This window comes from Hypanus sabinus, chromosome 13 (assembly GCF_030144855.1).
Source record: "Hypanus sabinus isolate sHypSab1 chromosome 13, sHypSab1.hap1, whole genome shotgun sequence".
Taxonomy (NCBI): Eukaryota; Metazoa; Chordata; class Chondrichthyes; order Myliobatiformes; family Dasyatidae; genus Hypanus; species Hypanus sabinus.
The window spans coordinates 2878462-2905828 of NC_082718.1; the positions used below are offsets into that span (position 1 = coordinate 2878462).

Sequence of the window (27367 nt, forward strand, 5' to 3'; positions counted from 1 at the left end):
GGATTATTTCATTCAACTTCATTTGACCCACCTCTGAAATATTCCCACAACCTATAGACTCACTTTCAAGAATTCTTCATCTCATGTTTACTATTTATTGCTATTTATTTTTTATTATTGTATTTTTACTTCTCAGCTCAAGCTGGAAAAACCTGAGCTACGGGCATAGGCAAGCATGCTCAATTGTCAATTGCTCGGAACTTTCATGCTATTCTAATGGTGTTTAATATTGTGGCTTTGTGAAGATTTACATAAGTACCTTGTAGCCCTAATTGTTTAATGCTGTTGAGTACTACCTTTGGGATGATACCAGTTGTAGATATTACTACTGGGACAATGTATATCCTGTTCATAAGACCATAAGGTATTAGAGCAGAAGTAGGCCATTCCGCCCATCCAGTCTGCTCCACCATTCCATCATGGCTGATCCCAGATTCCACTCAACCCCGTACACCTGCCTTCTCACCATATCCTTCGATGCCCTGACCGATCAGGAAACGATCAACTTCCATCTTAAATATATGCATGGACTTGGCCTCCACCACAGTCTGTGGCAGTGCATTCCATAGATTTACCATTCTCTGCCAAAACAAATTCCTCCTTATCCCTGTTCTGGAAAGCCGCCCCTCAATTTTGAGACTGTGCTCTCTAGTTTGGGATATCCCCATAGTAGAAAACATCATCTCCACATCCACCCTATCTAGTCCTTTCAACATTCAGTAGGTTTAAATGAGACACCCCCCACCCACATTCTTCTAACTTCCAGTGAGTACAAAGCTGCCAAACGCACCTCATATGTTGACCTTTTCATTCCCAGAATCATCCCTGTGAACCTCCTCTGGATTCTCTCCAATGATAACATCCTTTATGAGATATGAGGCCCAAAACAGTTGACTATACTTCGTGTGGCCTGACTAGTGTCTTGTAAAGCCTCAGTATTGCTTGCTTTTATATTCTATTCCCCATGAAATGAATGCCAACATTGCATTTGCCTTGTTTCCCACGGATTCAACTTGTAAATTAACCTTCTGGGAGTCTTGCACAAGGACTCCTAAGTCTCTCTGCACCTCTGATGATTGAACCTTTTCCCCATTTAGATAATAGCCTGTACTGTTGTTCCTTTTACCAAAATGCTTTATCATACATTTCCCAACACTACCCCAACACTCAGCCTTTCCTCCTTGGAGCGATGGAGGATGAGAGGTGACCTGATGGAGGTGTATAAGATGATGAGAGGCATTGATCGTGTGGATAGTCAGAGGCTTTTTCCCAGGGCTGGAATGGTTGCCACAAAAGAACACAGGTTTAAGGTGCTGGGGAGTAGGTACAGAGGAGATGTCAGGGGTAAGTTTTTAACTCAGAGAGTGGTGAGTGTGTGGAATGGGCTGCCGGCGACAGTGGTGGAGGCAGATATGATAGGGTCTTTTAAGAGACTCTTGGACAGGTACATGGAGCTTAGAAAAATAAAGGGCTATGGGTAACCCTGGTTAATTTCTAAGGTAAGGACATGTTGGACACAGCTTTGTGGGCCGAAGAGCCTGTATTGTGCTGTAGGTTTTCTATGTTTCTACTATATTCCATCTGCCATTTTTTTGCCCATTCTTCCAATTTGTCTAAGTCCTGCTGCAATCATTCTGTTTCCTCAGCACTACCTACCCCTCCAACTATCTTTGTATAATTGGCAAACTTTGCCACAAAGCTGTCAAATCCATTATCCAAATCATTGACAAAGAATGTGAAGAAAAGTGGCCCCAATATTGATTCCTGTTCCAAAGACTTTCAACTTCCTCTTTTAATACTGCATATTTCTGGTGTTTTTCATTTATTGATCTCTGAAAGTTATGTGTGTTTGGAATGGCCATATGTATTAAATAATAATTATTATTTTATTATAGTTTCCTTCTTCATTCTTTTTGTATCTGTACAGTTTGTTGTCCTTTGCACATTGGTTGTGTGTCTGTCCTGTTGAATGCAGTTTTTCATTGATTCTGTTGTGTTTCTATCTACTGTGATTGCCAGCAAGAAAATTAATCTCAGGGTAGTATATGGTGATATACATATACCCAAGCACTTTGATAATAAATTTACTTTGAACTTGGGGTCCTTAATCTCCTGAGAAAACAAGGGGCTTGTATTAAGATACTACGTGAAAGATGATCGAGCAGTTCCCTCTGTAACTCACTGAAGCCCCAGCCTTTATTTTTATTTTGTGTTTTTTTAAACAGAGCATCACTGACAAGACCAGCATTTGTTACCCATCCCTGATTGCCCTTGAGGACTGGCGATGAGTTGCCACTGAATCACTGAAGGTATTCCCACAATGTAGTTTCAGAGGGATTTCCAGGACCTGGACATGGTGAACGTACTACCAACTCAGGATTGTACGTGACGGGTGGTGTGTTCCCCGGCACCTGCTCCCTATGTCCTCCATCATAGAAACATAGAAAATAGGTGCAGGAGTAGGCCATTTGGCCCTTTGAGCCTGCACCGCCATTGAGTATGATCATGGCTGATCATCCAACTCAGAACCCTGTACCTGCTTTCTCTCCATACCCCCTGATCCCTTTAGCCACAAGGGCCATATCTAACTTCCTCTTAAATATAGCCAATGAACCATCCTCAACTGTTTCCTGTGGCAGAGAATTCCACAGATTCACCACTCTCTGTGTGAAGAAGTTTTTCCTCATCTCGGTCCTAAAAGGCTTCCCCTTTATCCTTAAACTGTGACCCCTCATTCTGGACTTCCCCAACATCACAAACAATCTTCCTGCATCTAGACTGTCCAATTCCTTTAGAATTTTATACGTTTCAATAAGATCCCCCCTCAGTCTTCTAAATTCCAGGGAGTATAAGCCTAGTCGATCCAGTCTTTCTTCATATGAAAGTCCTGCCATCCCAGGAATCAATCTGGTGAACCTTCTCTGTACTCCCTCTATGGCAAGAATGACTTTCCTCAGATTAGGGGACCAAAACTGCACACAATATTCTAGGTGCGGTCTCACCAAGGCCTGGTACAACTGCAGTAGAACCTCCCCGCTCCTGTACTCAAATCCTTTTGCTATGAATGCCAACATACCATTTGCCTTTTTCACCGCCTGCTGTACCTGCATGCCCACCTTCAATGACTGGTGTACAATGACACCCAGGTCTCGTTGCATCTCCCCTTTTCCTAATCGGCCACCATTCAGATAATAATCTGTTTTCCTGTTCTTGCAACCAAAGTGGATAACCTCACATTTATCCACATTAAATTGCATCTGCCGTGAATAGAGAATCTACAATAACCATATAACAACTACAGCACGGAAACAGGCCATCTTGGCCCTTCTTGTCCGTGCTGAATGCTTACTCTCACCTAGTCCCACTGACCCAAACTCAGCCCATAACCCTCCATTCCTTTCCTGTCCATATACCTATTCAATTTTTATTTTAAATGACAAAATCGAACCTGCCTCTACCACTTTTACTGGAAGCTCATTCCACACAGCTACTATGAGTAAAATAGTTCCCCCTCGTGTTACCCGTAAACTCTCAACTCATGTCCTCTTGTTTGAATCTCCCCTACTCTCAATGGAAAAAGCCTATCCACGTCAACTCTATCTGTCCCCCTCATAACTTTAAATACCTCTATCAAGTCCCCCCTCAACCTTCTACTCTCCAAAGAATAAAGAACCTAACTTGTTCAACCTTTCTCTGTAACTTAGGTGCTGAAACCCAGGTAACCTTCTAGTCGATCTCCTCTATACTCTCTCTAATTTGTTGACATCTTTCCTATAATTCGGTGACCAGAACTGTACACAATACTCCAAATTTGACCTCACCAATGCCTTGTACAACTTTAACATTACATCCCAACTTCCGATACTCAATGCTCTGATTTATAAAGGCCAGCATACCAAAATCTTTCTTCACCACCCTATCCACATGAGATTCCACCTTCAGAGAACTATGCACTATTATTCCTAGATCACTCTGTTCTACTGCATTCCTCAATGCCCTACCATCATTCCTACCAAAATATAGCACCTCACACTTATCAGCATTAAACTCCATCTGCCATCTTTCAGCCCACTCTTCTAATTGGCCTAAATCTCTCTGCAAGCTTTGAAAACCTACTTCATTATCCACAACGCCACCTATCTTTGTATCATCTGCATACTTACTAATCCAATTTACCACCCCATCATCCAGATCATTAATGTATATGACAAACAACATTGGACCCAGTACAGATCCCTGAGGCACACCACCAGTCACCGGCCTCCAACCTGACAGTTATCCACCACTACTCTCTGGCATCTCCCATCCATCCACTGTTGAATCCATTTTACAACTTCAATATTAATACCTAATGATTTGAACCTTCCTAATTAACCTTCTGTGTGGAACCTTGTCAAAGGCCTTCCTGAAGTCCACATAAACAACATCCACTGCTTTACCCTTGTCAACTTTCCTAGTAACCTCTTCAAAACATTCAATAAGCTTTGTCAAACATGACCTTCCACACACAAATCCATGTTGACTGCTCCTAATCAGACCCTGTCTATCAAGATAATTATATATTCCATCTCTAAGAATACCTTCCATTAATTTACCCACCACTGAGGCCGATAATTTCTAGATTTACTCTTAGAACCCTTTTTAAATAATGGAACCACATGAGCAATACGCCAATCCTCCAGCACCATCCCTGTTTCTAATGACATTTGAAATATTTCTGTCAGAGCCCCTGCTATTTCTACACTGACTTCTCTCAAGGTCCTAGGGAATATCCTGTCAGGACCCGGAGACTTATCCACTTTTATATTCTTTAAAAGCGCCAGTTCTTCCTCTTCTTTAATCATCATAGTTTTCATAACTACCCTACTTGTTTCCCTTACATTACACAATTCAATATCCTTCTCCTTAGTGAATACTGAGAAAAAGAAATTGTTCAAAATCTCCCTCATATCTTTTGGCTCCACACATAGCTACCACTCTGATTCTCTAAGGGACCAATTTTATCCCTCACTCTCCTTTTGCTATTAATATAACTATAGAAACCCCTTGGATTTATTTTCACCTTACTTGCCAAAGCAACCTCATATCTTCTTTTAGCTCTTCTAATTTCATCCTTAAGATTCTTTTTACATTCTTTATATTCCTTGAGCACCTGATTTACTCCATGCTGCCTATATTTATTGTAGATCTCTCTCGTTTTCTGAACCAAGTTTCCAATGTCCCTTGAAAACCATGGCTTTCTCAAACTTTTAACATTTCCTTTCAACCTAACAGGAACATAAAAATTCTGTACCCTCAAAATTTCATCTTTAAATGACCTCCATTTCTCTATTACATCCTTCCCATAAAACAAATTGTCCCAATCCACTCCTAAATCCTTTCACTTCTCCTCAAAGTTAGCCTTTCTTCAATCAAAAATCCCAACCCTGGGTCCAGTCCTATCCTTCTCCATAATTATATTGAAACAAATGATATTGTGATCACTGGACCCGAAGTGCTCCCCAACACATCCGTCCGGCACCTGACCTATCTCATTCCCTAACAGGAGATCCAACACTGCCCCTTCTCTAGTTGGTACCTCTATGTATTGCTGCAAAAAACTATCCTGCACACATTTTACAAACTCCAAACAATCCAGCCCTTTTACAGAATGTGCTTCCGAGTCTACGTGTGGAAAATTAAAATCTCCCACCATCACAACCTTGTGCTTACTACAAATACCTGCTATCTCTTTACAAATTTGCTTCTCCACTTCTCACTCCCCATTAGGTGGTCTATAATACTCCCCTATAAATGTTACTACACCTTTCTCATTCCCCAATTCCACCCAAATTGTCTCCCTAGATGAGCCCCCTAATCTATCCTGCCAAAGCATCACTGTAATATTTTCTCTGACAAGCAATGCAACACCTCCCCCTCTTGCCCCTCCAATTCTATCACACCTGAAGCAACGAAATCCAAGAATATTTAGTTGCCAATCACACCCCTCCTGCAACCATGTTTCACTAATTGCTATAACATTATATTTCCAGGTATCAATCCATGCTCTAACTTCATCCACCTTTCTTACAATGCTCCTAGCATTAAAATAGATGCATTTAAGAAACCTTCCACCTCTTCTTCTCTGTGTATACCGAACGGTGCAAACAACTTTATTATCTTTTTCTTCCTTCTCCCCTACATCTTCAGTCTGAGCGTTCCCCTTCTCTATCACCTGCCTATCCTCCCTCACACACTGTCTACTAGCTTTCTCTATTTGTGAACTAACTTCCTCTCCCCTAGTCTCTTCAAACTGATTCCCACCCCCCAACCATTCTAGTTTAAAGTCTCCCCAGTAGCCTTAGCAAATCTTCTCACCAGGATATTGGTCCCCCTAGGATTCAAGTGTAACCCATCCTTTCTGTACAGGTCACATCTGCCCCAAAAGAGGTCCCAATGATCCAGAAACTCGAATCCCTGCCCCCTGCTCCAATCCTTCAGCCATGCATTTATCCTCCACCTCATTCCATTCCTACTCTCACTATCACGTGGCACAGGCAGTAATCCCGAGATTACTACCTTTGCAGTCCTTCTTCTCAACTGCCTTCCTAATTCCCTATATTTTCCTTTCAGAATCTCTTCCCTTTTCCTACCTACTTTTCCTACTTTCCTACTTTTCCTATATGTACCACGACAAGTTCAAGTTTATTGTCATTCAACTGTGCACATGCCAAATGAAGCAATGTTGCTCCGGACCAAGGTGCACAATACAGTACCTATAACTCACACACATAATATAGAAAATAATATTACCACAAATAATTTTACAAACAATAAGGTGCATATACGATCCAGGTTAAAAAGTAACCAGTGTAACACTACTGGCACTTCATATGTGATGAGACCTGGGTTGTGGCAGGGAGTTCAGTAGTCTTACGGCCTGGTGAAAGAAGCAGTTTCACATTCTAACAGTTCTTGTCCTAATGCTACAGTACCTCCTACCTGATGATAGACAGTACACATCGCAGTACTGTGCAGTGGTGGTGATGGGGTTGAATGTCTAGACTGGGAGTGGGAAATGTCTGGACTGGGAGAATGGAATACTGATCAAGTAGGCCCTCTTATTTTGGATTTCTTTGTAATCATATGGAACTTGAAACCATAAGTGTCTGATTCAGTCAAGAGTCCAACTGACGTACAGGTAATATTGAGAAAAGACTGAACAGACTGGTTCACTTTTTTTTTGACAGGCAACTCCCCAGCCTTCCTTCTTCTAAAGATCCTTACTCAAAGAGCAATGAGAATGTGGAACTCATTGGCCACAAGGAACAGTTTAGATAATTAGCATTCAGCAGTTAATGAGAAATGGGGATGCCCAAGAGGAGGAAAGTAACAGATTGATATACCGATGAATTTACAAGAATGGAAGAAGACTCATAAACTAACTGTATCCTGATACTATAAATTTTGGGGGACCCACAGAAAATGCTGGAGGAACTCAGCAGTCCTGGCAGGATCGATGGAAAAGGGTATAGTTGTTTACAGCTAAGACCCTTCAGCTGTCCTGATGAAGGGTCTCAGCCCGAAACATTGACTCTGCTCTTTTCTATAGATGCTGCCTGACCTGCTGAGTTCCTCCAGCATTTTCTGTGTGTTGCTTGGATATCCAGCATCTGCAGATTTTCTCTTGTTTGAAATGCTTGGAGATCACAGACTGACTACAGCACCAGTGAAGCCATTTGATTCCTTGAGTCTGCACTGAGTTTATGTAAGCGCAATCCCCACCTTTGCCCTCACAGCCCAATCTGTTTTGCCTTTTAGTTACTTATCCAGCTCTCTTCTGAATACCACAACATGCTGTATTTCAAAGACTCACTACTATGATTTGTTTTTCTTTTGCAAATCATCTTAATGTCTATGCCCCACAGATCTTGACTTCACTAAAAATGAAAGGAGTTTTGTCCTGTCTACTTTCTCTACCCACCCTTAAGGAGTTTAAATATCTTCATCAGTTCTCCTTGTAACATTCACTCTTCCAGGCAGAATACCCTCAGTATCTAAAGTCTGTCACATAATTAAAAGGAGTGTTTAGGTGTTAATTATGCCAAACAAGTGAGAAAGACCTTAGGTTTCATTAAATCTCTGTGAATGCGAGGAACGGCATTCCTACTTGGTCACTGGTTTAGTGAGAATAGCAAGTCAGCGTAATATATATGGACAAAGGGTTGGAAGAAAAAGTTCAGTTTTTCAGCTTATCCCTGATATCCCAGACTTGCAAGTTTCATTACTTTCAAGAGGATGTGTTGCAGGTGTTACTGGGTCATTATAATCAAATTAAAGTAAGTCAGTGGCAGAGAACAGAACAGTAAGCAGTACCAGCAAATTATCTGCAGAAGAAAGCTCCCTCAGTCTATTCTGTCCCAGTGTCCTATTAAGAACATAATCCCATCCAAGTGTTCCTAAAGTTACAGAAACCAAGATGTCAAGTGTACTGTTGTGAATATAATCTGTTTAGTCTCATAGGCTCGAATGACCAGGTAAACAAAAGTGTGGAATTATTGTGTCAACAGCCCTGGTTCTGTACTTCTGATAGTTCAGGTGGATGTTAAAAATTCAGAAGGCTGGGCTCATTTGTTCTGGCTTACATTTCTCACTGGGTTAACACTACCCAAAAATAAAGACAAAGGGTCAAAAATCTACAGGTCTCGTTTTTGTATGACCCAATGACTGAGAATGTTGTTAGGACAGAAGATTTCAAAGACCCATAGAACCCCTGCCTTCTATTTGTAGAAGGAACAATACTAATCTGGGTCTTAAACAGCCAGCACCTGATCTGATCTGCTACACGCTTCGCCAATTTTTGGCCTAAGGAAAGAGTCTCTTGTTATCTTCCATGTCATGTGTTCCAATAAAGATGTTCTTTCAGAGTCTTCTAAACACGGGAAAATATGGCCCCACACATGTCCCATTTGCCAACATAATCGGCCATAGTATTTCATTCTGATAGATTTAGTCGTGTACATTTCTCTTTTCATTGTGACAATAACTCAATTTACCAAAATTAGATTTTAAAATCACTTTCGGTCGAGGTATTTCCCAGCTCAGGTTGAGACTGCGTACGTGTGTGTGTTGCAACTTTATCGACAGTCCTGTCTCTCGCGGCTCCCAGCTTGTATTTGAGGTGGGTTGCCATAATCTTCCTTTAAATAAACTGCTCGCCTTTCCGAGGCCGCACAATTCCACCTCCAACAGTCGCTTTTCCTTGACGGTTTCTCGGCCGTGCTGGCTCAGGAACCCGGAAGGGTGTGGACTGGGCAAGGAACAGCTGTAACGGCGGCGTCATTTTCACGGTCAGATAGTTGCAGCTCAGTTTGAAACTCAGGAAGTGAGGTTGGGTCTCTCACATCCTCTATCTGGAAGCCCAAGGAGGAATAAAATACGCTTTCGATCTGACTGTCACCGAAGGGTTGCGAGCCTAACGAGTACGGAGCCGACACGGTGGGAAAGCCGCGGAGAACTACCCAGGCGAGAAGGGAGAAAGCCCGACGCCGGATCGGGGATCCGAACCGATCGACTCAATGTTCCTGTGATAAGTTCGTCAATTTCCGGTCCTCTCTCGGGATTTGCGGTAAGAAAACCTGCAACTCGACTTTTTAGCAATTTGGAAGTTATGGTTTGAATGAATGATTTTTTTAACTAAAGTCAACAACTTCCGTGTTGTTTTTTTACGATTCCAAGTGCGCTGCAGGTATAGTTACATCATTGTGTCTGCTGATAGCAACCGTCATGAGTTTACGGTGTTTGCAAACGTTAGGAGCTGTCAGTTTGTTTCTGTGGTGGTGGGGGGGGGGGGGTTAAAGTGATTTGAATTTTTTAAACGTGTCTTTTACAAGTTTGAATAATCTGTCCTTCTGATATATTCGTGGGCTTGATCAACACGCTGCTGGTTCTGAAGATAATGGAGTTATTTCCTCAATGAGTGCCTTCAGTGAGAGATGGCCCCTGAAATATTAGAGATAGCTCTGGCTGTGGATTTTTACATTGGGACGGCGTTGTTGAATAACGCAGTTTCTCGGACCGAAACTGTTTATCCTTTTCCATAGACGCTACCTGGCCCTTCTGAGCTCCTCCAGCATTTTGTGTGTGTTGCTTGTATTTCCAGCATCTGCAGATTTTCGTTTGCTGGCGAGGATAGATTACACTTTGTCTCTTGTCGTTTTCAAGAATCCAGAACATTGTTTCACGTGCTTTATCGAATGAGTCCGTGGTCGCTCGAAGCTTGCAGTGTGTACAAGCGAAGGAAAGCCCCATCTGCACTGCGTAACTCCATAAATGAAGTGTGGTTTGCAGTGAAGGTAAATAGATTGTACGGGTTCCCAGCAGGAGGGTTGTTGGAGGTAAGATGCAGAATTGCATCGAGGAAAATTTCAAGATTTGAGATTGTTTAATGTCATATCCTGTACACCATAAGAGACAGGAGCAGAATTAAGCCATTTGGCCGGTCGAGGCTGCTCCTCCATTTCATCATGGCTGATCTATTTTCCCTCTCAGCCCAATGTCCTGCCTTCTCCACGTATCCCTTCACGCCCTGACTAATCAAGAATCTTTCAACATCTGTCTTAAATATCCCAATGACTTGTCCTCCACAGCCATATGTGGGCTAAAGAAATTCCTCCTCATCTCCATTCTAAGTGGACGCCCCTCTATTCTGAGACTGTGTCATCTGGTCTTAGACTCTCCCATCACAGGAAACATCCTCTGCACACCCACGCTATCGAGGCCTTTCACCATTCAATAGATGTCAACGAGATTCCCCCACACCCCATTCTTCGGAATTCCAGCGAGTACAGGCCCAGACTGTCAGACGCTCCTCATATGACAAGCTATTCCATCCCAGAATCATTTTCATGAACCTCCTCTGAACCCTTACAACTGTAAAGAGAACAAAATAAAAGTTACTCCTGGTCTAAAGCAGCACAAAAAAAACACAAGATAAAGAGCATAATAATAATAATAATAAAAAGCACAATAAGTATCAATATATAAGATAGCTGTATGTCCATAAAGTAACATTAGGCCGTACATTAGGTGACTGATGGGAAATAATAAAATAGTGGGGCAGTTAGTAAGTGGAGGTGGGTGTTGATCAGCCTTACTCAGGGGTCGGCAACGTTTACCACTGAAAGAGCCATATGGACCCATTTCCCACAGAAAAGAAAACACCGGGAGCCACAAAACCCGTTTGACATTTAAAATGAAATAACACTGCATACAACGTTTTTTTTTGCCTTTATGCTATGTATAAACAAACTATAATGTGTTGCATTTTTGAAATTGATGAACTCCTGCAGAGAAAATGAAATTACATTTCTGCATGCAACAAAAACATTTTGAACTCCGAAAAAAAGACGTTGGGTTGAAGGTTACTCCATAGTTAGCCTACCTTGGATCGAAGAATTAAAAGAAAGCGCGCACTGGCGGGTGTCAGGCATTGGCAGTGGTTTTGTATATTAATAGTGATTAAAAAAACGTTGTAGCGGTGTGCTACACGTAGCGCTAAAATAACGACACTGCAGTCAAAGATAACTTTATTCGAACTAAACAGCCTTGCTTTAAAGCCTCCCTCAACCCGCCCCCCCCCCCCCCCGTGGGCGCTGATGCTCCAAAAGACGCGTACTCACAAACCCCCGTAGGCTATCTCCCTTAGCCGGAACGGTGGCTAATTGTGAGCCGGTTCGGATGTGCCAGGAAATGGGGTCTCCACAACGTTTCATTTAGATTGTACAAGATCACCATAATCTTCAAATTTCGAATTACATTTCAAAAACTAACCACGGGGAGCCGCAGCACAGAGATGAAAGAGCCGCATGCGGCTCCGGAGCCGCGGGTTGCCGACCCCTGGCCTTACTGCTTGGGGAAAGTCACTGTTTCTGAGTCCATGCCCAGGCATGGATGCTATGTAACCTCCTTGCTGGTGGGAGTGGGGCTAACTTCATGATGTTACTGGCCCTTTTCCAGCACCTTTCTGTATATACGTCCTTGATGGTGGCTAGGTTGTTGCCGGTGATTCATTGAGTGAGCACTTTTGACTAGTCGTTGCAGAGCCTCCTCATGCACCACAGAGCACTTGACATAAGTCAAGTCACTTTTTATTGTCATTTCAACCATAACTGCTGGTACAATACACAGTAAAAACAAGACAACGGTTTTTCAGGACCATGGTATTACATGACACAGTACAAAATCTAGACTGAACTACATAAAAAACAACACAGAAATAAATAACACTAGGCTACAGATCTGCCCAGGACTGCATAAAGTGCACAAAACATTGCAGGCATTACGATAAATAATAAACAAGACAATAGGGCAGTAAGGTGTCAGTCCAGGCTCTGGGTATTGAGGAGTCTGATAGCTTGGGGGAAGAAACTGTTACTTAGTCTGGTTGTGAGAGCCTGAATGCTTCAGAGCCTTTTCCCCAGACGGCAGGAGGGAGAAGAGTTTGTATAAGGGGTGTGTTGGGTCCGTCATAATGCTGTTTGCTTTGTGAATGCAGTGTGTAGTGTGAATGTCTGTAATGGTGGGAAGAGAGACCCCGATGATCTTCTCAGCTGACCTCACTATCCGCTGCAGGGTTTTGCGTTCCAAGATGGTGCAATTTCCGAACCAGGCAGTGATGCAGCTGGTCAGGATGCTCTCAATACAACCCCTGTAGAATGTGATGAGGATGGGGGGTGGGAGATGGGCTTTCCTCAGCCTTCGCAGAAAGTAGAGACACTGTTGGGCTTTCTTTGCTATGGAGCTGGTGTTGAGGGACCAGGTAAGATTCTCCGCCAGGTGAACACCAAGAAATTTGGTACTGATGAAAGTTTTGAGATGGCACCAGGGACCTTTGCTCAACACCTCCTTAGGAACATTATAGACCTGATTGTTAAGATCACAGATTGCATGCCATCAGCAACCAAACAGAATTTCAGCAGCCTGTCAGAGTTGAAAAGTTTGGTCCATGTTTCCTTCTTAAATGACAGGGTCAAAGCTTTCATCAAGTGGATGGTACTTGATGTTATTCCTGCATTTCTCTTGAAATTTAATAAGCAGTACAGTTCTTGTCCACTGTGCCTGTAGTTAGACAGAATCCACAATGTGTCCAAGGAGAACATCTTTGGCCATTGGGGGAAGACAGTTGAAGAGTTGCTGTTGGTGATTACCTTGGCCAACTTCAGATTTGTTTCCTTTCTTGAAGATATTCATGATTACAGACTCACTGAAGTCCCTTTCAAAGTCCTTCTATTCCCAGATGTTGGACATAAAGTTCTGATTTTGTTCCACTGAAATTTCTCCAGGGTTAGCAATTACCCCGGGTCTTATTTTCTAACTTGCATGTAGCCTTTTCTGGTGTTAGTTGGTGAGGTGTTGCAGTGACTTTGTTTGCTGTGGATGGATTCAAGAACAATCACTGGTAAGAAGGTTTTGAAGCAGTTCCTTCCTGTGACATAGATTGCTTCTCTGTCCCTAATTAGTTCACCTACATTGTTAGCTCTCAGTGTTTGCACTGCAGATGACCTTGATAGATTCCATTCTTGTCACGGTTCTGGATCACCAGTACTTTCTTCCCCAATCAAAGGACACTTTATGTTTGTGATTATTTCACTTCTGGATCTCCCAGACATTCTTGTCAAATGTCTTGATAGAAAAGCCAAATGCCGCCGCCTTGGTGCTAATTCAGAGTAGTCCAGGTGCAGATGCAGTATGTACACTGTACGGCTGTAGTCACTGTCTTCCTTAGATGATATCTAAGCAAAGTAATTTTTGCCAGTTCTTTAAGGCCATCCACATTAATTTTCTAGCAGCATTGTTCCTTTTACTACTATTGTTATCAGAACAATACAGCACAGTACAGGCCCTTTGGCCCACAATGTTGTGCCGACCCTTAAACCTTGCCTCCCATATATCCCCCCACCTTAAATTCCTCCATATACCTGTTATAGACCAAATTGCAAGACATAAGAGAGCAGGTCAGTACAACAGCCTTGTATACATCATTGTGATCTCCTGCTCTGATGGTGGTAGTGTCACGCTTTACAGTGCCAGTGATTGGAAGATAGGGTTTCAATTCCTGCTGCTATCTGTAAGGAGATTGTCCATTTTCCCTGTTCCAGCTTCTCCCACATTCCAAACATGCATGTATTGCAACATAGTGCTGCTACAAAGCAATAAATTTGTCAGTGATATTAAACATGATTCTGATTCTGGGATTAGGGTACTGATTCTCGGAGCTGTGGATAAAAATGGCCACACTTGTGGGCTGCCCCCAGCTGTGTAGGTCACTGAGAGAAACAATGAACTTCACCGTATGTTTCAATGTACGTGTGACAAATAAAGCTAATCTTTAAATCTTAAATCCAACTGGTGCCGAAGTGCATTTAATGGTCACCTGAAGCCCCATCTGCATTCTGAAGTTTATATGAAAGTTACTTTTAAAATCCATGGCATATCGGCATCCACCTAAAGTCTCTAGAAAAGCTTTATCTGACATTAACAAACGATGCTGATGATACTAAACTACTTGAGATTATAACTTAAAGGGAAGGAGAATGTAAAGAGAGGACAAGGGTTACAGATAAGATGAGTGATTAGGCAAGACCGTGCAGGTAGAACCTAGTGTGGAAAAATGTTAAGTCTCCATTTTGCTGGATGTTACAGAAAAACATCATTTGCCAAGTGATTTTCGAAGTGATCTTGATGTGCTAGGAAACAAGGCAGTAAAGACCAACGTGCAGGTGAAGCAAATGGAATTCTGGCCTATTGCTCATATCCTGATCTGATCATACTATTATATGTGGGAGCTTTCTGTGTCCACATTGACTGAATAACTCAGTAGTGTTTTACTGTTTTTAAAGTGCTCAGGTACTCCCTGGAGTCAGGAAAAAATGTAACAATGGACAATAAAGCCAGGGTACTTGTGCACAAAGTATGAATATTGGGAAAACCATTGATAAATCATCAAGGGTTCCAAATTGGATCCAAAATTAACTTTGCATCAGAAAGCAAAGAGTAAATGGTTAGCAGGTGCTGCTGTTACTATGAGTTAAAGCGAAGGTCGAGCGCCTTTGCGTCAGCTGAAAGAAGCAGGGTTTCCTGAGGGCCGACTACTTTTAATTCCACTACCATTCCCTCGATGGGCTTGATGAGGCTCTCCCATTTCCCATCTGGATGGCTTCCAACCTGATGCCATGAACATCGCTTTCTCTATCTTCCAGAAATTTCTACCCCTCCCCCTCCTCGCTTCCTTTTTAATATTTACTTATTTATTAAATTTTAGAAAATTACAAAGAATAAATGTGATGATAAAATAGTGAGAGAAATAATATTAACCCTCTCCCCCATAACCCTTATCTAAAGAAAGGAAAAAAAAGAGAAAGAGTGCCTGGATATCAGAGGATCCCCACATGCTCCATGGAGTTCAAAATAATTTTAATATTTATTTTTACTTTCCCCAATTACTTTATAATTTTATCTTCAAAGGACCTATGTGTTTAATCCTATCTTTTGTATGGGAGCCAAATTTTCAAAAATATATCATATTCATTTCTTAAATTGTATGTAATTTTTTCAAGTGGAATACAACTATGTATTTCATTATTCCAACAATCCATAGTTAAATATAAATCAGATTTCCAAGTAACTGCGATAACTTTTTTGGCTACTGCCAATGCAATTTTTATAAATTTTTTCTGATACTTATTCAATGTAAGTTTCGATATTGTCCCTTCAATGTCTCCTAATAAAAATAATACTGGACTATCCCCTCCTCTCTTCCTTTTCCTATTCTGACTCCCCTATAAAATCTTCTCTCCTCCTCACCTACCTATTACCTTGCCCTGATGTCTCTCCTGTTTCCCTTTCTCCCATGGTCCACTCTCCTTTCCTACCAGATTCCTCCTCCTTCAGCCCTTTACCTTTTCTACCTATCACCTCCCAGCTCCTCACGTCAACCCTTCTCCCCCATCCACTTACCTTTCCTCTCACCTGGTTTCACCTGTCGCCTTTTAGCTCGTACTCCTTCCTCTCCCCCTCCCGCCACACCCACCACCTTTTTATTTTTATTCTGGCTTCTACCCCCTTCATTTCCAGTCGTGATGAAGAGTATCAGTCCAAAATGTTGCCTCTTTAGACGCTCCTCTCCACAGGTGCTGCTCGACCTGTTGAGTTCCTCTAGCACTGATGTGGATTTTCAAGATCTGCAGAATCTCAAACAAGAGAAAATCTGCAGATGCTGGAAATCCGAGCAACACACACAAAATGCTGGAGGAACTCAGCAGGCCAGGCAGCATCTATGGAAAAGATAAGAGTTGACGTTTTGGGATCTTTTGTAAATCTGGCACTGGCAGACTCAGAACAGTCTGACTCCATGAGGCTCGGTACTTTGTCCCTTCCCTTCTGGTAACTTAAGTGTAGAGACTCGAGGAAAGAGGTGTGCACGTTATGTAAAAAATGGTCATGTGGTTGATGGGTGAGGATCAATGCTTTAGATTGAGGTTGCACAGAAAAGTGATGAATGGAATGTAATCCAGGGAAAAGCATTTTGTCTATTACAAGACAAGGGAACCAATAATAAATGGACTGATCATAAGGAATTTTTAAAAAATAGAGAGACCTTAAATTTAATAGAACATGCTTAGAAATTGCTTAAAATGACAGGATGTTTGCTTTTATGAGCAAAGGTATAGCATACAAGAGCAGGAAAATTATACCAGAATTGTTTATAACAGAGCAGTGTTGTTCTGTGTATAGTTCCCATCACCACATTACAGAGAAAGTGTGTTTGTGGTGGAGGCTATACAAAGGAATTTTACAAGGATATTGTTAAGGCTGGGAATATTATTTGTGATGGGAAAACTGGATGGGCAGCAATTATTTTCTTTGGAATAACAAAAGCAGAGCAAGATTTAAATAAGGTGTAAAACACTGTGGAATCTAAAAAGAATGAACAGGAGCTACTTTCTATAGGTGAGGAGTCAAAAATTGGGACTGTGCATTTAAATTACTAATGGAAGGATTAGAGTTGAGATGAAGTGAATCTCATCACCTGAAAGAGTATCACAGACAGAAACCTTATTCATTTTTTAAAAAACTGTGCTTAGAAATGAATTTGAGAAGTTGTGACCTTCAGGGCTGCAAGCTTTCCGGTAGGAGTGATTGACTTGGTTTTCTTTCTGTTGACTGGGCTAGATACAGTGAACATTATGTGTGGTAAACTTTCAACAATACTAATACGTTGTCTAGTGGGAGGACATTTCCCCCAAAATGTCAAAACACCTCCCAAATTGGATGGTAAATGTTTACTGGCAATCAAAGTGGTAGGGTATTTGATGTGTGACACTCTATCGGAAATTCAGGTGGCTGATTAGATTTTTAAAATGATGGAGAAGATGAGCTAAACCAAGATGAAGCTGAAGTGAAGTCAAGCCTGGCTTTTTAAGGCCTGTTATTTGAAGCGAATGATGCACGCCAACCGTCTGGAGATCCTGAAAGTGTAAAGGACAAGTAGAAAGACGGATGTTTTAAGCATTATGAATAAGGAATTGGAAGGTGGGAAGGGTTGTAGTGAGTGTGTCTGTCCCCCACTGTCACAGGAGTATCCTTGTGGGACATGAAAGTATTCTTATCAATTGTGCAATGTTTTTCATAACTGCATAATCTGTCATAAATCTTCATGGTTATGGATCAAGCAAATACACAAAAATGTCAGGCAGCAGAAATCTATCTGGCCTACTAAACTGCTGTCAGTGTCATTGTGATCAAACATCACCCAGGTGTCCTCATTTAGGAGGGGCTATCTGACTTTCAGAGACAGGCAGAAACATGACTAACCCCACAACTAATGTCAAGCCTTCAGGTGGTGAAAGTTAGTTTCGGAGTGTGCATTGAAATGCTTTCCCTTTTAAAATGGCTTATACACTCGACCAGGAACTTCCTTTGAAAGTGAGGAGAATGTTAGAGCTTGCTGCACAAGCAAACAATTTGCTTTTTTCATAGATTCATCATCTTCTGGTTTAAAATCGCTATCGAAACAAACGCCACCAGTTCAGATGAAGGGTGTGGAGCTGAACTGTCGACTGTCTATTTCTCTCTACGTGTGTTGTCTGACTCACCAAGAACATCCATCTTTAACTTCACGTGGTACTTGTTATTTTTCCCCAAATCTTTCTAAGTGGAATAAGTAGAAATTATCATGCAGATTGTCATAAACCCTCTAGCAAAATTAGATGCAAGATTTGTCTTCTTTTACACATTGGTGTATGCCAGTGTTTGCTTGTGTATAGTTTTCATAAATGTTATTGCATTTCTGTATTTTCCTGTAAATGCCTATGGGAAAATGATCCTCGTGGTGGTATATGGTAACATATACGTACTTTAATAATAAATTTACTTTGACAGCTTTTTTTGTTGCATTTGTGTAAATCTAATGCTCACTAATCAGAAAGGTCTGCAGGCAAATGTAAGAGAAACGTTTTTTGCACAGAATCACACAGAATGACCAAAAAAAATGCCCTTACTAGTTCATGCCAGTGTTAATGCCCCAGTGGGTGTACTCCCACCCCGCTCAATCTAACCCTCTCAGCATAGCCTTCCATAACTTTCAGACATTTAAGGAAATTTTGTGGCCACTTATTAAGCACACCTGTACCCCTGCTCATTAATTCAAACATCCAGCTGGCCAATCATATGGCAGCAACTCGATGCATAAAAGCAAGCAGACTTGGTCAAGAGGTTCAGGTATCGTTCAGACTGAACGTCAGACTGCAGAAGAATTGTGATCTATGTGACCTTGATCGTGGAGTGATAGTTGGTCCTAGAAGGGGCGGTTTGATTATCTGAGAAGTTCCTGATCTCCTAGTATTTCCACATACACCAGTCTCTAAAGTTAACAGAGAATGTGCAAAAAACAACAAACACTGAGTGTCATTTCTGAGGGTGAAAACACCCTTGTTAATGAGAGAGGTTGGAGGAGAATGGCCGAAGTGGTTCAAGCTGACAGTAAGGCAACAGTAACTCAAACTACCACGTGTTACAACAGGGATGTGTAGAAAAGCATCTCTGGACACACAGCACGTTGAACTTTGAAGTGGATGGGTTACAGCAGCCGAAGACCACGAACATGGTCTCAGTGGCCGCTGTGGAGGGAGCTAATAAAGTGGCCATTGAGTTTATGGCACAGAGAAGCTTTGGCCCATCATATCTATGCAATTTCCCCTCTCTTTGTCACTCAGTTTCTTTCAAGAAAGGCTAAAACTTTATATTGTAGAAAGCAGGATGAGGCCATTAGACCACTGAGTCCCTGTGCCAGGTCTGCCAGTCAATAAGATTAGAGCTAATCTTTTGTATTAGTGCTATTTTCCTGTGCTTACTCCATGTCTCATGATTCTGCTTAATATCCAAAAATCTATTGATCTCCGTCTTCATTGAGCCTTTAAAGCACTCATACAGAGGATTCCAAATATTTACCACTCTGTAAAGAAACTCCTTTGTGGTTTCCAGTCTGGCTTGGCCCTAGTGAGTCACTTTGGAACCTGTAGCAAGGAATCCTTCCCAAGTTATCACAGCCTCATACCTTTGTACTTTCAGATTCAACGGTATCATTTTAAATTTTCATGTAAGATTCTGTCATCTTCCCCAAGTGTCCCTTAACATTATTAATTAACCCATACTTATTCATCAATACTGGATCTAAAATGGCCTGAACACACTTTGGTTCCAGGGCATTCTGAATTAGAGAACCATCCAGTATCCTCTGTGGTATTGGTGTGAATTTAGTTTCTTCATAATAAATGTAAACTAAAGTCCCCCATAATTATTGTATTACTTTGGTTCCTTGCACTTTTAATTTCCTGATTTATATTAATTCCTGCATTTTATCATTCTTTGACGGCATGTAAATGACAATTGTTCTGCACCTTGCTATTTCTGATCTTTTTCTAACTGACTAATTAATTTTCAGAGCTAAACCCCTTTTTTTCCCCCTCTACACTGACGACACCATTCTTGATCATCTAAACCCTTGCTCCATTTAAATACAGGTTGAGTACTCCTTGTCCGAAACCTCGAAAATCATTATTTTTAAAAACACTGACATAATGTCACAAGTGGAAAGTTCCACTAGGCACAAGGAAGGTTCCCAGACGATGTGTAGGTCTCTGTGCACCACGGACAATTCTTGAAAGTGACCTCACATCTGCAATGAACAGAAGTTAATGAAAAATAGCAAAAACACTGCATAAAGTGAAAAATGAAGATCTTGATCGTGTATTGAAAGAATGGATTCATCAGCATTGGGAGTGAACATATGCCACTTACTGATACTGCCAAAGATCATGAGACTAGCAAAGATCTATCATGACAAACTGAAAACTGAAGGTAATTGTGAATATTCAGCAGGCTGGTTGCAGAAATTTAAGGAAAGTCAAAGCATTAAATGTTTAAAAATTTTAAAGAAGGCATCTGCTGATCACAAAGCAGCAGAGAAATTCATTGATGAATTTGTGAAGATCGTCGCTGATGGAACTCTAACACCTGAACAAGTCTACAACGCTGATTGTTTTTGTACCTTACATTAAAACAGTGTACTGTAACACGGCATCGTAGGTGGGAACTGAAGGCCTGCCATTGTTTGTTGTTCAACAGCTGATTCAGGTATTCTCCTGATGCTGCCATGCTGCGATTATTATCCTGCACACATTGTACTGCCATTATATTAATGGTCTGTAATAATTTTTACTGTTAAGTACATATGTGTGATTACCAGGAATAAGGTAAAGACTGCTTACCAGTAGCACATAAATTCAGTCATAAATGATAGTGATCCCAAACTATCTCATTATACATTCCAAACTCCAAAGAAATCAGAAACATCTCTAGCCCCAAGCAATTTGGATAAGGGTTACTCAACCTCTATTTAATTCCACACCTTTGTCTGTTTCTAACCCTATAATAACTTGCTCTTAGATTGTACTCATTTATTTTTAACCTCTTACCACATAGTTCAAAATTCAAGTTTAATTGTCATTCAACCATACATGAATACCCATGAATACAGCCAAACAAAACAATATACCTCTGGAGCCAAGTGCAAAAAACACTACTAACAGTCACAATACAGCATAAGTACGTATAAGCTATCAGTAAAATACACAAAACAAATGTAGTCCGAGCCCTTGGGTCGGTGAATGTTGCAGCACTCTGCAGTTGAACACTGCTGAGCAGACACTGGGGGGCGGCATCGACCCCACCTGACTGCCAGGCCACACCACACTGGTCGGGCGCATCGACTCTGCCGCTCTGCAAATAGGCGACACGTCTGCTTGAGTCCTAGGCCTTTAATGTTGGATGTCGTGTTTGTCGCCTTTTGAACGTGTCCTGGATGCTGAGGAAGCGAGTGCCTGTGAGGGAGCTGAGAGAACAGATTTTTCCAATCCTGTGTGATGACCCCTTCCAAACCGGAGAATGATGCAACCAATTAGAATGCTCTCCATGTTTAGAACATCTTTAGAAATTTGTGAGTGTCAATACCAATTCTCTCAAACTTCTAATGAGATATAACCACTATTGTGCCTTCTTGGTAATTGTGTCAATATGTTGGAGCCAGGAAAGGTCGCCAGAGATGTTGGCACTCAGGAACCTGCAACTGCTCACCTTTCCCACTTCTGATCTCTCCTGAACGGTAGTGCACAAGTCCAGTGAGATCCCTATTCACCGTCTTGTTATGTTTCCTGGGAGATGGACACAAAGGTAGCTGTAGACTTGGATTTAATGCTGTCTAAGTAGAATAATGACTAGCTCCAGCATGACAAAAAAAACATGGAGGAAATAACACAGGGTGTCACTTTCTAGATACACAGCAACTTCAGGAATAAAAGCAAAAGTGGTGTCATTCAGATGAGATAGAAGAGGTGATTGGCAGAGTCACGTGCTACTTATCAACGATTCATAATAATTATTGTGTTTATTTAATCACTCATGCACCTTTTTTATTGAGGGCTTAACTAATTCAGTGTTGTCCATTAAAACTTGATTGAAATGTGTGTGTTCACATGGAATTGTGACTCTGGATTTCTGTAACAAGAGAAAATCTGCAGATGCTGGAAATCTGAACAACACACACACAATGCTGGAGGAACTCATCAGGCCAGGCAGCATCTATGGAAAAAAGCACAGACAATGTTTCAGCCAAAACATTGACTGGATTTCGGTGTTTTGTCTAGAGTGATTGTTTGTATTCACCCTGAAATGATAGTGATCTGAAGAGAAGGAAGAAATGTGTGTGTATAAAGTACATTTCTCTCTCTACCAGTCACCAACCCCCACACCCCATTATGTTCCGGTATTTAAACTGACGTCAATAGTGTAGACTAGAGCTTGCAGCTCCTGTGAAGCAAGTTCAATGCTGACCTCGAGTGCTGTCCACTTGGAGTTTGCCCATTCACCATGTGACATGCTGGTTTCATTCAGGTATTCTAGTTTCCTTCCACGTTCCATACATTGTCTATTAAAAAGTATTCAGTCCCCTTGGAAATTTTTGTGTTTTATTGTTTTATAACATTTAATCACAGTGCATTTAATTTGGCTTTTTTGACACTGATCAACAGAAAAGACTCATGTCAAAGTGAAAACAAATTTCTATGAATTGGTCTAAATTTATTACAATTATTAAACACAAAATAATTGGTTCTATAATTACTCACTGCTTTCAAGTCAGTATTAAGTAGATGCACCTTTGGCAGCAATTACAGCCTTGAGTCTGTGTGGATCGGTCTCTATCAGCTTTGCACATCTGGACACTGCAATTTTCCCCATTCTTCTTTACAAAACTGCTCAAACTCTGTCAGATTGCATGGGTATCATGCGTGAACAGCCCTTTTCAAGTCCAGCCACAAATTCTCAGTTCAATTGAGGTCTGGACCCTGACATGGCCACTCCAGGACATTAACTTTGTTGTTTTTAAGCCATTCCTGTGTAGCTTTGACTTTATGCTTGGGGTCGTTGTCTTACTGGAAAATAAATCTTCTCCCAAGTCACAGTTCTCTTGCAGATTTCATCAGGTTTTCCTCCAGGATTTCCCTGTATTTTGATGAATTCATTTTATCCTCTACCTTCACAAGCCTTCCAGGGCCTGCTGCAGTGAAGCATCTCCACAGTATGACGTAGTCACCACTGTGCTTCACAGTAGGAATGGTGCGTTTTTGATAATGTGTGGTGTTTGACTTATGCCAAACATTGTGTTTAGTTTAATCACCAAAAAGCTCAATTTTTGTTTCATCAGACCATAGAACCTTCTTCCAACTGACTTCAGAGTCTCCCACATGCCTTCTGGCAAACTTGGGCTGTGTTTTTTTTCAACAGTGGCTTTCTCTTTGCCACTCTCCCATAAAGCTGTGACTGGTGAAGCACCCGGGCAACAGTTGCTGTATGCGCAGACTCTCCCATCTCAGACACTGAAGCCTGTAACTCCTCCGGAGTTGTCATAGGTCTCTTGGTGACCTCCCTCACTAGTCCCCTTCTTGCATAATCACTCAGTTTTTGAGGCCAGCCTCCTCTCAGCAGATTTACAGCTGTGTCATATTCTTTCCATTTCTTGACGATTGTCTAAACTGTACTCCAAGGGATAATAAGTGATTTGGAAATTTTCTTGTATCCATCTCCTGACTTGTGCTTTTCAATAACCTTTTAGCAGAGTTGCTTGGAGTGTTCGTTTGTCTTCATGGTGTAGTTTTTACCAGGATACTGACTCACCAGCAGTTGCAGCTTCCAGATACAGGTGCATTTTTACTACAATCAATTGAAACACCTTGACTGTACACAGGAGATCTCTATTTAACTAAATGTGTGTCTTCTAAAACCAGTTGGCTGAACCAGTGGTGATTTGGTGTGTTGTATTAAAGGAGGTGAATACTTATGCAATCAGTTATTTTGTGTTTTATAATTTGTAATTAATTTAGGTCACTTTGGAGAGATCTATTTTCGCTTTGACGGGGAAGAGCCTTTTTCTGTTGATCAATGTCAATTAAAGCCAAATTAAATCCTCTGCGATTCAATATTGTCAAACAATAAAACATGAACACTTCCAAGGGACAGGAGTGAATGCTTTTTATAGGCACTGTAAATGTGTGGACTGGTAGGTCAGTTCGTTTCTCCGAGTGTGTACTTGAGTGATAGAAACTGGGGGGTAATTGATGGGAATGTGGGGAATATCAAATGGATTCTGGTTGGATTTGTGTGAAATGAGTTCTTAATGGTCTTGGTGAGCAAAAGGACCTGTTTCACTGCTGTATCTTTCTGACTTTAATCTTTCACCAAGACAACATACTGTAAATCCGAAAGACTAACAGAAAATGTTGGAATCACTGTTCAGCTACAGTAGAGTGTTTGTTATTTATTTATTTATTGATTGATTGAGAAACTGGAACAGGCCCTTGTGGCCCTCTGGCCCTACCGCCCAGCCACCCCCAATTTAATCCTGATCTATTCACGGGACAGTTTGCAGTGACCAGTTAACCTACGTTGGACGTGGGAGGAATCGGGAGCACCTGGAGAAAACCTGCACATTCCACGGGGTGGATGTACAACTTCCTTACAGATGATGTTGGAATTGAACTCTGAATTCCATCACCAAGCCACAATAGCATTGCGCTAACCACGACGCTATTGTAGTGCCCACTCTTTGTGAAGAGAGAAACAATAAACAGTTCTAATTAGCAGTTTCAAGTTGGTGATACTTCGGCATAATTGAAAAATATAAGAGGCAGAATGTTGAAGTACAGGGCCAGAGAAAGGAAAGTGAGAGGTGGTGTGGGGGGGGGGGGGGGGGGAAGGAGTAAGAGAGATTAAACAAAAGGAGAAGTTGGATAAAAGAGAAAGCAAGAGTGATTAAATAAACTGAGTAATTATTATGAAGACCTGTTAAGCAAGGCTATCAGAAGTTATGGAACAAAATATTAGTCATGATTTACTTGAAAGGTGGAGGGTGCTCGAGAATTGAATGATTCCCTGTTCTCTAAGCCAGCGCTGATGTTACCAGCTCATTATGCTGAATTCCCAAGCCAGCCTGGTCTCTGATGAACAAGGAATAAATAAAAAGGAGGGACTTTTCTTTCTGTTTCATTTCATCTCCTCCCAAACAGGTCCAAGCAGGAAGTAAGATCAAATGGTAGAATCTCATACACTAACAAGAGAAAATCTGCAGATGTTAGGAATCCAAGCAACACACACAAAATGCTAGAGGAACTCGGCTGACCAGGTAGCATCTATGGAAAGGAGTACAGTCAACGTTTTGGGTCGAGACCCTTCTCCAGTCCTGCGAAACATTACCTTTACTCTTTTCCATAGGTGCTGCCTGGCCTGCTAAATACCTCCAGCATTTTGCGTGTGCTGCTTGAATCCCATAGACTAACTGGGAGGCAAGCACTGAACCGAACTGGAGTCAGGGAAAGAGCTTCTCTGGAATCACACTATCCAATTTGTCCTGCATGAGACAGAGAAAGCAAGGAAAAAAATAACAGTATTTGCATTATTATCAAAACAACTCATTACATCAGTAGGCCTACTGCCCAGGTAGTGAATTGTTCAGCATCACCAATCTGTTGGGTGTTTATACTATGCACAACATCCTCCCACTTCTCTTCATCATTTCATCATCTACTGATCCTTTCTGCTTTGTAGTTTCACACCAAATATATCTGTGCTATTTGATTCAACCATGTTCTGTGACAGTGAGTTCAACAATTCCTCCAGTCTTCAGATAAGGGAGTGTTTACCAGAGTCCGAACTGCCCATATTCTTACCTAAAGTGAAGGCCATCTCCCCCACTAACCTGCTTAGTTCATAATCTCTTTCTTCTGGTTCTTCAGAACAGTAAAAAATTAACAGCAAGAAAAGTCTTAACCAAAGCAGAATGGCATATTCCATTCCTGTGACTGGGACTGCTTTGTATCCACTGAAATCCTAAGGAAAGGAAGAAGTCAATAGGCCACTCATTCAACACCTGCTCCAATTCTACGATCAATTCTGCCATTTCGCCTCTGCTTCAGCTCGCTGTTTATTTCATCCATGCTTTTCATCTCTATGAATTTGGTTATTCCAATATTCTGTTTATTTGAATACCCCTGCATTCAACATACTCTGGTCTCTTTAATCACCCTACCAATGCTGGTCATATCTTCAGCAGGTTTATCTGCATGGTTTTTCTTATGTTAACTGTAGTCATATACTACAGACACAAGCCATTCAGTGCTAGCCATCAACCATATTTACACAAATCACACTCTGTTCTGGCTTGTGCTTTGTAGATTGTGGGAACATTTTGGGGGGAGTAGGAAGTAAGTCACCTGCTGTGGTCTGTTCAGATTCTTATGTGATCAAGGAGCCACAATATGTATCTGACTAGACTATTTATTTATTTGTTTAGTGAAAGGCCATGGTTTGTTGATGATAATGCCATTGAACATCAGAAGAAGTTTGTATCCTCTCTGCTGCTGAGGCCATGCATTGTGGATGAAATGAGCTGAAGCTTGTATGTAGTGTAATGCCCTGGTTCATATTTTTACTGTTACCATGTTGTTACCATGACAAGGTGCATATGAAAAAGAACTATTTCATTATCTGAGCAGTTGTGAATGGAACAGACCTGCCAATCATTCACAAACATGTTACCTAAGGACACTGCCTTAAAGAATGACTAGCTTGGGACTAAGATGTTTAGCATCCAAAAACACAACCATTCTCCTTTGTGCAAGGCTCAGCTGTAGCCAAGGAAAAGCTCTTCGATTGTTTTTGGTCCCTTGAAGTCTCCTTGGTCGAATGCTATTTTGCTGTCAAGGATACTCTATTATCCATTGTTAGAATTCAGCTCTTTGGCCATGTTGGGATCAGGACTGCAAGGGATATGAAATGAGTTGTCCTGGAGATCAGTGAAGTAGTCCTGGAGATCAAGGGATTAATGAAGATGTTGTTGACGAGGAACTCGTGCTTGATTGCTCTTTCAGTGACAAGTCCAATCATTTCATTTCCCTGAGACATTCAGTGATTGTGATTTGATGTTTCATTCAGGTGAAGTGATGAAGGAAATTATTGTGTCATGAAAGAGTTGTTCATATTTGTTAATGCAGATGGGAGGTTCTAGTACGAACTGTATATGCCCATCACCTACATTCCTGTCTACATCCTCGAAGCTGAGTCTTTACATCCCCTTCAGGGGCTTCCCTTGCACAGCAATTCATGCAGCGCTCGGGTTTTAAACAAATACATGAAGTATATTGTTCAGAATTGGACTCAAACTTTTCACTGGACCCAAAGTTATGAGCTGTAATATTTTGGCATATCTTATCTGGATTTT

The 27367-nt window shown here is 41.4% G+C and overlaps 1 protein-coding gene across 4 annotated transcripts in view; it reads left to right on the forward strand.

Moving 5' to 3' along the window:
- The first annotated feature begins 9087 nt into the window (after positions 1-9087).
- Positions 9088-27367, forward strand: part of LOC132403578 (interferon regulatory factor 6-like) — a 56247-nt gene continuing 37967 nt past the window's right edge. Inside the window, exons 1-3 of one of the 4 annotated variants that reach the window (XM_059986997.1) lie at positions 9088-9607; positions 10204-10334; positions 18019-18162. The gene's annotated coding sequence lies outside the window, so the exon portion shown is untranslated. The remainder of the gene's footprint in view (positions 9608-10203; positions 10335-18018; positions 18163-27367) is intronic. The other 3 variants (XM_059986999.1, XM_059987000.1, XM_059986998.1) reach the window with 3 other exon arrangements.